Source organism: Myxocyprinus asiaticus, chromosome 37 (assembly GCF_019703515.2).
Source record: "Myxocyprinus asiaticus isolate MX2 ecotype Aquarium Trade chromosome 37, UBuf_Myxa_2, whole genome shotgun sequence".
Classification (NCBI taxonomy): domain Eukaryota; kingdom Metazoa; phylum Chordata; class Actinopteri; order Cypriniformes; family Catostomidae; genus Myxocyprinus; species Myxocyprinus asiaticus.
In genome coordinates this window covers 8,118,078-8,132,123 of record NC_059380.1, presented here as the reverse complement: position 1 = coordinate 8,132,123, position 14,046 = coordinate 8,118,078, and the positions used below count along the sequence as shown (strand labels likewise).

The window sequence follows — 14,046 nt, the reverse complement described above, 5'->3', positions numbered from 1 at the left end:
TGGACATGCAATGAGTGTTTGGCAGGATAGCTGGAAAATATAACTTTATCTTCTCTAGGGAAGAGAAGACTTTCAATGGCATGAAGGAGGAAGAAAACTGATTCAAACTCAGGTGTGACTATATTCTTTGTTTTTATTCAGAAAAGGTGCTATAGTGGTACGCAACACATGTGCTCATCTCTTTCCTCCAGATAAAGGTTTTCATAATGATTCCAAGCCCACGCCTGCACTAACTAATCAAAGACCTCAAAGAAAAGTAACAGAGCCTGTGACTTCTGACACAACCGTCCAATGGCACAATAATGCCCAAGGCTCAACACCAATCAGAAACCTCCAAGCCAACAGGTGAGATTCTACCCCCTTCTGTAAATCACATGAATGCTCACAAAGACCTATTTATAGACAGATAGTCATGACAAACCTGGAAATAGGGAACTATAAAATTGTCAAAGGTTTGGAAAAGTGATGGAAATTTCTATAGTGAATAAAATTATTATTATAATTATTTTTTTACTCTGCTAGAAAATATATTAACTGCCTTGATCAGGCCTATTCAACTGGCGGCCCGTGGGCCAAATCAGGCCCGTTTGAAATTTTCTGTGGCCTGCATGAGGTTGTCAGATGTCTAAGGGGCTGTTCATACTGAACACATTTTGTGTCTGTTTAAACTTTCGTCAATTGTTTTTCTATGTAAACTTGCGCTTGACGGACGTCATGTCACGCCTCGGTGTATTTACAGTGTTGTGCAGAAGCGCCTCTTTTTTTAGGCGCTTTTAGAGGTTGTGCTACAAATAATCATTGTCCATCATTTTGATGGAATGGGAAGAGTTCTGCAATCATGGATGACTGACAAGCGTGAGTTTGGAGAAACAGAAAAGTTTCATCTATAATTGTTCAATATAATTGTTATTGTTCAATATAATTTTTACTCTCTCTGTTATGGACCAATTTTGAAATCACTTTGTAGTCTGCAATTTTTGTAATGATTTATTTTTTTATTTTTTTGTCTCAAGAAAATAACCTGTGTTATTTTAATTTCCTGCTTGGTGAAAATATTTCTCATGATAAAAAGAAAGAAAGCTATAAACATAGATGTTTTATTTATATAGTGAACACATATTATAGTCTTACTATAACACGATATCGGTAGATAGATGTTTATCATTTATAAAATATTCTGGCTTGGCCCACATGCCCCAAAGATTTTTTTTCATCTGGCCCACTTGTCGATGAAGTTGAATAGCCCTGGCCTAGATATTGCTCTTTGTGAGTACTTGTGTAGAGTAAAATGTACTCATAAGCAAGCGTGAAACATCTGTCTGTCCGTTGAGGATCTTATTGGTGAAGCTTGAAATTTCGGAAATGTAATTGGAAAAATCATGACTGTTTTCAAATAGATTTCAGAAAACTCTCCCTGTATTGCATTGGTTGTACAAACACATAGCCCCGGCCAAAACTCACACCATTGGTTGAGCCAATGCTGGCGCTCAAACAAACAGAGAAATGTTTTGATAGCACCGGTGTTACACTTTTAGGTGAAATCAGCTTACAAACAGCTTACTTGTTGACTCTACATAATAAGCTGGAATGGGAGAAAAAAAATTGTACCATTGAAGAAATTACACACAAAAAAAAATCATGTATAATAGCAGGTGTATAATAACTATTTCTTTTGCACCACAGTGTGAAGAGTGTCAGTACTGGCAACATGGAAACTGTATGGGCCTCCTTGAAGAGAACATTCCAGAAAGATATGCTTGATTTCTTTGCCGCGATTCTCCAGGTTGGAAATGATGCATGTTTTGAACACTAGCTCCAATGTTGATTTCTCTATGGAACCCAAAGCTATATTGAATGCCTATTGGAGATTAGCACTTTGAATAGTTTTACTTCAGGAACGTTAATTGCAGTTAAAGGAATATTCCGGGTTTAATACAAGTTAAGCTCAATTGACAGCATTTGTGGCATAATGTTGATTACCTCTAAAATTAATTTTGACTTGCCCCTCCTTTTCTTTAAAAAAGCAAAAATGTAGGTTACAGTGAGGCACTTACAATGGAAATGAATGGGGCCAATTTTTGGAGGGTTTAAAGGCAAAAATGTGAAGCTTATACTGTTATAAAAGCACTTACACTCATTCTTCTGTCAAAACTCATGTATTATTTCAGATATAAAGTTGTTTAAATCTCATTTCTACAGTTGTTTTAGGGTTTGACTACATTGTCATGGCAACTAAGTTGTAATATTGGCTATAACTTTACACAGAAAAGATTAGTAAGCGATTTTATCACACTAAAATCATGTTAACACAGATTGTTTACATCTTGTGGCTATACTTTTGGAACAGTGAGTATTATAACGGTTACGGATTGGCCCCATTCACTTCCATTGTAAGCGCCTCACTGTAACCCAGATTTTTGCTTATTTTTAATGAAAAGGAGGGACAAGTCGAAAGTAAATTTTGTGGTAATTAATATTGTGCCACAAATGTTAACTGAGCTTAAATTATTTTGAATCCGGAATATTCTTTTAATGCAGTTAATTTCAGCTCACTTGTGCGTTTCTGTGTATCCAGGATAGATCAGAGGTCAGAGGTCAAATCTGCGGTACTGGTATGACAGGGACTGGCTCAGCAGTGGTCATATGTATGACCTCTCTTTCCTGAAGAACTACTCTCATCAGAACGGCAAGAAGATCGCGGTCACTCATCAGCTATTAGGGGACGTTCAGCGTGTGGTGGAAGTGCTCAATGGACTACAGCTCAAAATCAGTGTCCTAAATGAGTGATGTGCCTTTATATCTGTTTGACTCTGTAAGACACATTAAATATGTTGTTTGAAAAGCAACACAAAAGTGGAAATGTCTATGTTTGCTGAAGGACATCTAAAAGTCTGCTCTTTCTTAAAAATGTACACTCAGAGTTCCCACCATCATGGAAAACCTGGAAATCTCAGGAAATTTAAAAATTCTGATTTTCAGACCTGGAAAAGCCATGGCAATTTCTATACAGATTGTAGATTTTTCTAGTTTTCCTTTGCTCTAAAAATATCTCATCAGCTAGATACTGCTCTTGTGAAGAGTAAGGGGCCGTTCACACTGAATGTGTTAAAAATGTAGACACAGTTCAACGAATAAAGCAGAATGAAGGTATCTCTAAATGCATTTTGTGGCTGCTGCCTGCAGTTTTTCACTCCCAAGTTTAAAAGCTCACATTTCACACATACAGTGGACTAACTGTATTGGTCTCATTTTACAGTGTCTAAAAATGCAGCATAACGTTTAATGTTTAGATAGATAAATAACTGAAAAGAGCTGCAGACTAATAGAAAAACACATTCGGTGTGATCAGCCCTTAAAACCTAAGGTCCATAGTAATGTGATAAAATGATTTTTGGGTCAATGATGGATCAAAACGGCTCACAAATCAATCTGAGTGATATATTAGCGAATCATTTGAATCAAAATTATTATTAAAAATCTGTATCCATTAGCCTTATCACAAACGCATGGAGAAATCATGGAATTTCAGCAGTCAAAAAGGGTGGGAACCCTGATTTATGCTTTTCACAGAATGTTATCCAAAGCACCTTTTGGTCAGTTTGTTGGTGAATTTGGTAAAATTGGTTAATGTTTTTTTTTGTTTTGTTTTTTTACACTTTTGGTTAATATTATACAGGAGGGAGGCTCATACAGACCTCAGATTGTGGCGCCAGCCTTGGAAACTAGCTGAGAAATCCAGGATGAAAAGCACTGCTCTCTTAGACGCAAACGCATTTTCTTCATTATTATCCTCAGAAGCTGCTTTACGTAAAGAGCCCTTTACGTAAAGCATTATCATGATTATTTATGATTATCACAGGACTACTCGAGACATTCCGAAACCAGACCAAACCAAAATCCTTCCAGGACTACATAAGCAGTGAGCACTGTTACCAAAAGCCACTTGCATTGCACAAGGTTCTTGAGCCAAAGCTGGTACTGAAGACATGAGGTGGCCCAGAGCTTGAAGACAGTTTGCACAACACTGAGAGACTGTTGAAGAATAGACAACACTATAATGGAGAAAGGGAGCTTGATGGTGTGGCAAATGGTTTCAGAAACACCGAGGGGGCATGATTGATGTCTTGCAGTAGATTAATAGGTTTTATGTACATTTAAGATAATAAATTAATACTGTTTCGATTCAGAAACATTTTTTCCTGTTTCAGTGCTTGAAAACTGGCTGGACCATCTGCCTGAACTCAAGCACAGCATCAAACTGGGCAAAGTGCAGCAGATTGCTCTGGCTTGTGCCACATGAGGGCGCCAGACAGCTTTTTATGATTATCACAGGACTACTCGAGACATTCCGAATCCAGGTCACAAACCAAAGACCAATAAGAGCAGACAGAACAGTGTAAACCATGTTAAACTGAATTTGCTATTTGTTTCAGGGTATGTGATTCTGATTAATGTGGAATAAAGTCTCTGAATTTTAAGGAGGCATGATCACCTCACCTTTCCTGTTTATAACAAATGTGATCCAATCCTTTTGACCTTTTGTTTAAAGGAATAGTTCACAAAAAAATGAAAATTATCTCATCGTTTACTCACCTTCTTACCATCCCAGATGTGTATGACTTTCATCTACTGAACACAAACAAAGATTTTTTAGACGGATATCTCAGCTCTGTAGGTCCATACAATGCAAGTGAATTGTGACACAAAACTTTGAAGGTAGACAGATCACAAAGGCAGCATAAAAGTAATCCATACGATTCCAATTGTATAATCCATGACTTTAATAAGGATCGGTCTCTTTAAAAGTCTACTGACCCTTGCCCTCCATTGAACTGCATTGAACTGTAAAATGTACACATTAAAGCTATTAATTCTGTGTGCCATTGTAATTATAGGATCTTATGCTTAGAATGTACAAGTGCTGTTTTTTTAATACTATCATATTTATTACTTATTTACTCATGAACAACTGTGAATTCAGTTTTATACAATATCTATTATCCTCCTCCTGTAGTCTACAATTTCTTTCACTTCAGCAGTCCATTATAGTTTAACCATCAAATCTTTTTCATACTGGTCTGTGAATTAACAAAGACTGAAAACCTGGCTTTTTTGTCTTAAAGGGATAGTTGACCCAAAAATGAAAATTCTCTCATCATTTACTCACCCTCCTGCTATCTCAGATGTGTATGACATTCTTTATTCTGCTGAACACAAATTAAGATTTTTAGAAGAATATATCAGCTCTGTTGGTCTATTCAAAACAAGTGAACTGACCTCCAGAAGGTCCAAAAAGCACATAAAAATTCATCCATAAGACTCCAGTGGTTAAATCCATGTCTTCAGAAGCAATATGATAGGTGTGGGTGAGAAACAGATCAATATATAAGTCCTTTTTACTATCAATCTCCACCTTTGACCAGCCCCAACCAGTAGGTGCCTGAATGTGAAAGTGAATATTTACAGTAAAAAATTACTTAAATATTCATATCACTTAAGAAGACATGGATTAACCACTGGAGTCGTATAGATTATTTTACGCTGCCTTTATGTGCTTTTTGGAGCTTCAAAGTTTTGGTCACCATTCATTTGCATTGTATGGACCTACAGAGCAGAGATATTCTTCTAAAAATCATGAGGGTGAGTAAATAATGAGAGAATTTTTGGGTGAACTATCCCTTTAAAGTAGAGATTGTTAAAAAAGGGCTGATACAGAACTCTGCATTTTGAATCAATTCCAGTTCTTAAATAAAAAGTATTTGCATATTGGCTCTAGTCTTTGCATAATTTTGATGAGTACAATCTCTTTGCCCTTTCACCTTTCCTGACATATATACTGTATTGTTATTTACTTAACTTTTAGTATTTCCCATAACTGCTGCGCTCAAGCTGAAATGGATAAATATATTGCTTTTGAAAACAGTTCCCTTTTTTATTACATTATTATGAAACTTGACTACAATTTTCAGCATGCTGTCAACCCACTGAAATTAGAAACCAGACAATAAAAGCACATAAACTCTGCAAAAAAAGAAACATCCCTTTTTCAGGACACTGTATTCTAAAGATAATTTTGTACAAATCCAAATAACTTTACAGATCTTTATTGTAAAGGGTTTAAACAATGTTATCCATGCTTGTTCAATGAAACATAAACAATTAATGAACATGCACCTGTGGAACGGTCGTTAAGACACTAACAGCTTACAGATGGTAGGCGATTAAGGTTACAGTTATAAAAACTTAGGACACTAAAGAGACCTTTCCACTGACTCTGAAAAACACCATGCCCAGGGTCCCTGCTCATCTGCGTGAACGTGCCTTAGGCATGCTTCATGGAGGCATGATGACTGCAGATGTGGCCAGGGCAATAAATTGCAATGTCCGTACTGTGAGACGCCTAAGACAGCGCTACAGGCAGACCTCGCTACCTTGCAGAACACCTGCACAGAATCTGCGCATCCGAATATCACACCTGCGGGACAGGTACAGGATGGCAGCAACAACTGCCCGAGTTACACCAGGAACGCACAATCCCTCCATCAGTGCTCAGACTGTCCGCAATAGGCTGAGAGAGGCTGGACTGAGGGCTTGTAGGCCTGTTGTAAGGCAGGTCCGTACCAGACATCACCAGCAACAACTTCACCTATGGGCACAAACCCACCTTCGCTGGACCAGACAGGACTGGCAAAGAGTGCTCTTCACTGATGAGTCACGGTTTTGTCTCACCAGGGGTGATGGTCGGACTCGAGTTTATCGTCGAAGGAATGAGCGTTACACCGAGGCCTGTACTCTGGAGCGGGATGGGTTTGGAGGTGGAGGGTCCATCATGGTCTGGGGTGGTGTGTCACAGCATCATCGGACTGAGCTTGCTGTCATTGCAGGCAATCTCAACGCTGTGCGTTCCAGGGAAGACATCCTCCTTCCTCATGTGGTACCCTTCCTGCAGGTTCATCCTGTCATGACCCTCCAGCATGACAATGCCACCAGCCATACTGCTCGTTCTGTGCGTGATTTCCTGCAAGACAGGAATGTCAGTGTTCTGCCATGGCCAGTGAAGAGCCCGGATCTCAATCCCATTAAGTATGTCTGGGACCTATTGGATCGGAGGGTGAGGGTTAGGGCCATTCCCCCCAGAAATGTCCGGGGACTTGCAAGTGCCTTGGTGGAAGTGTGGGGTAACATCACACAGCAAGAACTGGCTAATCTGGTGCAGTCCATGAGGAGGAGATGCACTGCAGTACTTAATGCAGCTGGTGGCCACACCAGATACTGACTGTTAATTTTGATTTTGCCCCCCCCCCCCCCCCCTTTGTTCAGGGACACATTATTCCATTTCTGTTAATCACATGTCTGTGAAACTTGTTCAGTTTATGTCTTAGTTGTTGAATCTTTTTATGTTCATACAAATATTTACACATGTTAAATTTGCTGAAAATAAAAGCAGTTGCAATTGAGAGGACGTTTCTTTTTTTGCTGAGATTAGTATGCCAGGTCTGTTGTGATTAGTTTCTCGAGAAGTGTGACGAGACACAAAAATACTGAGAAACGAGGGAAGCAATAAAAACATATTTAGAGACGGAACTTTATGTCAGATAACCTCACGGGGGCGATGAATTGTGTGTAAGGGGCCATCACGACGAAAACGTTCTTGCGCTTAAAAAAAGATCGCAACGCAGATAACAAAACGCAGGTGTCTCGAGACGCGCTTTTAAAGTCTACCTTCATTTTTAATCTGACACGACGTCTAAACACGCGGCGCTCCTGCGCGAGACGTCGAAAACACAGCTGGACGCGTCGCAACGGTCAAAGACTTTCGGACACAAAAACAAACGGTGTGAACGGCCCCTTAATGGGGGTCTTCCAAACGCGTTCAGTGTGTGTTTAGTCTAAATAGCCCCGCCCACAGAGTGACGCTACTGCTAACAGAGAAAACGTGCAACGACGATCCGTTCCATCAGTCTCCGTTTATTTGAACCTTTTCGTCGGGGATTTTCCTCGGCTCGGACCCACATATTGTACCTCAAGACTGCTTGGTGAGTTAAATCCATCATAATACAACTGCACCTGTACAGTTTTTTATGGAAGATGAACAGAACTGATGGAAACAATGTGACATAATTATGAAAGATGCTGGTTAGTGTTATTTCCATTTAAAATGTCTTCGTGTTTTTAAGCTGTCAGGAGCCAAAATAACCACGACTGCCGCTATAAAAAAAAAAAAAAAAAAAAAAAAGACGTACTAAGATTTGTTAGAGATCGATTTTTTTCCTCACACATCGGCAACTGAGGATGTTGGATGTTGTCGCCAAAAATAGAAACTTTGTATCTCATTAGACATGATGGGTTTGGATTCAATGCATTGTGAGCCCATATTCTTTACTGCAGATATTTCATAGTTTTCATAGCTGGCTAATATCTTATATAGATAAATATATGAGATAAAGATTATATATATATATATATATATATATATATATATATATATATATATATATATATATATATATATATATGTGTGTGTGTGTGTGTGATATATATATATATATATATATATATATATATATATATATATATATATATATATATATATAATCTTTATCTCATATATTTATATATGATCGAAACTAACCAAATTCCATACGTATCGTATATCAAATATATGCTTATATATATATATATATATATATATATATATATATATATATATATATATGTACTGTATATTCGATACTTTGCACGTATGGAATTTTGGTTAGTTTCGATCATAAATGTCACAACTTCCGGCATGACAGAAATGACATTGCCCTCGGTCACCTGCTCATGAGAAGGTCGCACTGCTGATGATGTGATATCCATGTGGTCGCAGGTGTGCTGTTTGGCATACTTAGACAATGTGGCACTTCACCATACACTGTTGACACAACAAACAAAAAACTCTAACCTGTTGTTTTATCAACACAGGGCCTCTAAGACTTTCATCAGAGTGTTTTTGCTTAAATATGTTTGTCTTACCCAAATAAAACGTTGTTGTTATAGGTGACTTTATTGTAGTACTCTGTGTGTATTTACGCGGGTTGTTTACAAACTCAGTGTTTCAAACGTTAAATACTCAGATTTGTATGTTATTGTTTGAGATCAGCAGTTGTTGTGTGACTAGGAAACCCAATGAAACTTTGCTTTGCATAAGACATATTTTTTGTTATCTATGGAAGGTTAGTTAATGAGCTAACCCCTTGTTAAGATAACATGTTACAAAATAAAGATAAAAAACTTTTTGAGTCAACCACACAAACAAATTTGAGAATCAGTGAAATATATTTATATATATTTTAATTATTCTAATGTCTGACTTTATAATGAATTGTTTGGCAATGGCAAAATCTTATTTTTATTTTTTTATTTGTATTCGTTCAATCAGTTTACTTTTGTTATTAATAATAATTTTACACTTAAAGGAATAGTTCACCCAAAAATGAAAATTCTCTCATCATTTACTCACCCTCATGCCATCTCAGATGTGTAATGCTTTCTTGCTTCTGCAGAGCACAAATGAAGATTTTTAGAAGGAAATCTCCGCTCTGTAGGTCCATACAATGCAAGTAAATGGTGTCCTGAACTTTGAAGCTCCAAAAAGCATATAAAGGCAGCATAAAAGTAATCCATATGACTCCAGTGGTTAAACTCTTGTCTTCAGAAGAGATATGATAGGTGTGAGCAACAGGGACATCTGGGATGGCATGAGGTTGAGTAAATGATGAGAGAATTTTCATTTTTGGGTGACTATTCCTTTCAGTCTCAATTATTTTCTGGCCCCTAAATCTCTAAAACATCCCTAAAGTGAAATGCACGCTTATATGTAGAGGGAGAGATTGTCTGCTCCAGCAGTTTGCCGAGCGGAGATGTCAGGGAATCCTGTGACGCTTGGGAGTAGTGAGCTTTAATTAAGCTGCTTCAGTTCAATTGAGTGTGCTCGCAATCTCAATAACTCTGCTTATCTGGACTGTGGAACAGCGCAAGGGCCAGCGGGTATAGCCCATAGTGTTATACAGAGATAAGAGAAGACACTTCGTGTTAAACTGAACGTTCTGAATGTGTCATAGATCTTGAGTGTTTAATTATCATATTTTAGTGTGTGTGTGTGTGTGTTAGATAGAGTGAGATGAGACATGTATTAGTGAGTGTGAACAGTAGCATGATTGAACTGAGCAGTACATCTCTAACCTGCCTCTGCAGTCCTTATAGCACCTCCTTTAAGAGCGCCAGCAGCAGGTGGAGAAAAGCACAGGTGTCGGGTTGTTGATTGTGTGATGTGGACAGATTCCAAAATGGTTTTCCAGAGGATTTGTCACTGCGGAGACTTAAGGCAGTCACACACCTGACGAGGAGCGCAATGCCGCATCGCGGCTAAGACACGACACAGGTATCAAACACAGGGCACGTCGATGAGGTTCAGGTGGCAGACAGTATACACAAAAGTTACCTAGCGTTTTCCCTACTACAAGAATGAAGAGTAAATAATATATGTCCTTTGATAATGATTTGGGTCGAATTTAATGGAAAATATGTGAGTTGCACTCAGTGGCGCGACAGAAATTTGAGCAGCCTCCGGAGTAGGGATGTCAATTTTTAGACATTTTCATAATTGATCGTCGTGGAAATTAACGATCAATTAATCGATTAATCGTTAATATAGCAAAACGCATGTGGAGGACTCTAAATAATATGTGCATGTAGCATACTGTTTAAATATAATTTAAATTAATACACTTAAGAAATGCAAGTATTGGCATTTTCCTCTTAAATATTCTTAGCTCAGTGTATTTAAATAAATATTAAATAATATTTAAAATAACTTCTATCTTAAGATACTAATGATATATAATTTGTATACATATTTGAGTTAATTAAAAATTCACGTTGTGGATCGTTGGATATTTCGGATCTTTGGACTTATTTTTTATTAGAAATTAGGGCAACCCATAACACGCTGTGTAAACGCAGTACATAACAGCTGAATGTATCTTCGTGCTTTGCCGGCGATCGCTGACCGCTGACATAATTGTAAGTTGGGATGAAACAAGGAGAACAACAGTGCTTGTTTTCATGTTGTACTTTAACACACTATCATGGTATGTGCAGAAAAGATTAATGTTAATTTATAGAGAAACGCTCCAACATTGTTTACATTGAGCCCGCTTCATCTCTGTGATCTGTGCATCGGCTCTTCTTTGTGAACATGATAATGACATGCAGAGCCAAGCGCCTTTTTTTTTTTTCTCCCAATTTGGAATGCCCAATTCCCAATGTGCTTTTAAGTCCTCGTGGTCGCGTAGTGATTCGCCTCAGTCCAGGTGACGGAGGACGAATCCCAGTTGCCTCCGCGCCTGAGACCGTCAACCCGCGCATCTTATCACGTGGCTTGTTGAGCGCATTGCCACGGAGACATAGTACGTGTGGAGGCTTCACGGCATCCACCGCGGCAACCACGCTCAAATCACCACGCGCCCCACCGAGAACGAACCACATTATAGCGACCACGAGGAGTTTACCCCATGTGACTCTACCCTCCCTAGCAACCGGGCCAATTTGGTTGCTTAGGAGACCTGGCTGGAGTCACTCAGCATGCCCTGGGACTACATTATAATAAATGGCTTCATATGATCACTATCCTTAAATAAATTTTTTTTTTTGCATGATCAGTCATATTTTTAAAATCAATGCCAAAATTTCACAATTTCTGCCAGGGCATGCAAACTTTTGAGCACAACTGTGTATATATATATATATATATATATATATATATATATATATATATATATATATATATATAATTATATAATTCACAATATAAAACCATAATCTGGCTTCACCAAAACTTTAAATGTATGTTTTACATTGTAATAGCAGTTTTCTATTATTATTATTTTATAACATACAGCATATTTCTTAAATATCCCATATTAAAGTCCCCTTTTTAGGAAAACTCTCTAAACCCTCACAAAAAGTACTGTGATGGGTATCTGTAGTATTTACATAGTTCTCTATTGTACTACCATGGTATCATGTTCATTAACATGGTATAACTAGATTTTTACATGTGGACCTTGTTAATCCAGACTGATCTCACAGTGAAATCAGAAACAGTAGGTTGATTTTGCTTTAACTAAAATCGCCTGTTCTTACCGAAACGCGAAACACTGCCCACAGTGGCCAAAGCAGTAAGTGTTTTTGGGCGTATGGGCACATGTGAATTCCATTTTCCAGGTGAAATGTTCACGGAGGGGCGCCAAAAGCGAGTTTTGAAGCAAGTTATTTTCAGCTGTACTGTACAGCTACGGCTGTAATACAGTGAAGAAGAATGTATATTTTATAAACTGAACCCCCCGACCCAAACCCCAAACCTAAACCTAACCATTAGTAAGTAAAAATGTAATGTTAAACCTCTGAATTACACTCTTTACTGATTATGCAGCACGATTACTTCCTTGCATAACCCGGGATCTAATCCTGGATCTCCAAAGCTGCTTACACGCCGTGCTTCCAGTCGTGCCACAGGGGAAGGTAAACACACTGGAGCCAATGCAAAAATGTCTAATAGGAGATGGCACTTGTCGGTGAGTCTGCATAATGTGGCCGATCCTAGGGTACCGGAACTCTCAAAAACAACATGCCGACAACATATGATTATGTTGGTTAATCAGTCCACACCCAACTAATATATGACCAAAATAAACGAGTCAGCCCTATGCTGGAACCCTGAACTGCTTTAATCAATGCCACCATGTCGAACTTCATCTTATTAGTATTAAAGTTCATTCGTGCTAGCCTGTCGCACAATGTGGGTTTCATGTGGTTATCTTGGACAACCCACTTGGACACCAAAACCTGTGTCTTTGGTTTTGTGCCATGCTTTTTTCTCCTATCATTCCACTCTCCCATTTTCACCTTGACAGCTGTGGTTCTGCCTGATGGCTCAATATCAGGCCGGCCTGCTGAGATGTCTCAGTCAATTCCCTCAAAAAAGATCATCAGATTTCACACTGCTCTGGCACATTTTTAGATCACATTAGGCTCTTATTTACAGTACTTATTTGTTTTAAATGACATGTTCTAACTTATTGGTTAAGTCTTTACTCAGTGTTCCTCTTTCATTTTAATCCCAAGTGTTAGTTTGTACTGGATCCCTAAGCAAAACGGATAACAATCCTTTTATAAGCAGAACAATACTATGCTAGAAAAATACTATAAAATGAAAACTAAAACAAAAACAATACTTAAAGAAAAAATGCTTTTACAACTTTTATTTACATGTTAATGATACAGTTTAGTGTTATTAGCTCTTCATTCTTTCCCTGAAACATTTTTTAGTATTAAACTCTGACAATATAAAATATACAGTATATTCTAAAACTGAAGATGATGTATTTAGACACTGTTAATGTGTCTATTAGTAGCATGAGACATACACAGATTGCTTCATTGAAAGATTTCATTTCATTAGTTTAGGTTAACCCCTTATGTTTTGTTGGGGGTCTTAGAGACCCTGAGGCTGTTTTAACAGCTAAAAAACAATACTTACCATTTACGCTTAAGATAATACTTCTTGACTTTTCCTATTCTTATTATAAGAACTGATTATAAAAAATAAATATGCATCAAACATCTTCCATAAAAAAATGTTACATTGGGTATAAAACATGAACAATTCAGGTAAAAAATTTGAAAACTGAAAATGTGACATTTGTGACATTAAGTTAATCTTTCAAAATTTAATACATTTTTTTTTGTTTTTAATCATTTATCTTTTTTTATAAAAAAAAGTGCACATTTTTTCGATCAGATTATGAAGTGGGGGAGTTTTTCTTGTTTCACAGGGGTGCGTGACCAAAATAAGTTGAAAACCACTTCAGTAAGGCACTTACAATGGAGGTGAAGGGGCCAGTTCATAAACAGTAACATACACACCGTTTCAAAAGAATAGCCATAAAATGTAAACATTATACATGTAAATATGACTATGATGTGATAAAATCGCTTACTGAT

The 14,046-nt window shown here is 37.7% G+C and overlaps 2 pseudogenes; both read left to right on the top strand.

Moving 5' to 3' along the window:
• The first annotated feature begins 1,638 nt into the window (after positions 1-1,638).
• Positions 1,639-4,300, top strand: LOC127427772 (PHD finger protein 20-like; annotated as a pseudogene).
• A 3,716-nt stretch (positions 4,301-8,016) lies between these two features.
• Positions 8,017-14,046, top strand: part of LOC127428216 (protein NDRG3-like) — a 74,900-nt pseudogene continuing 68,870 nt past the window's right edge.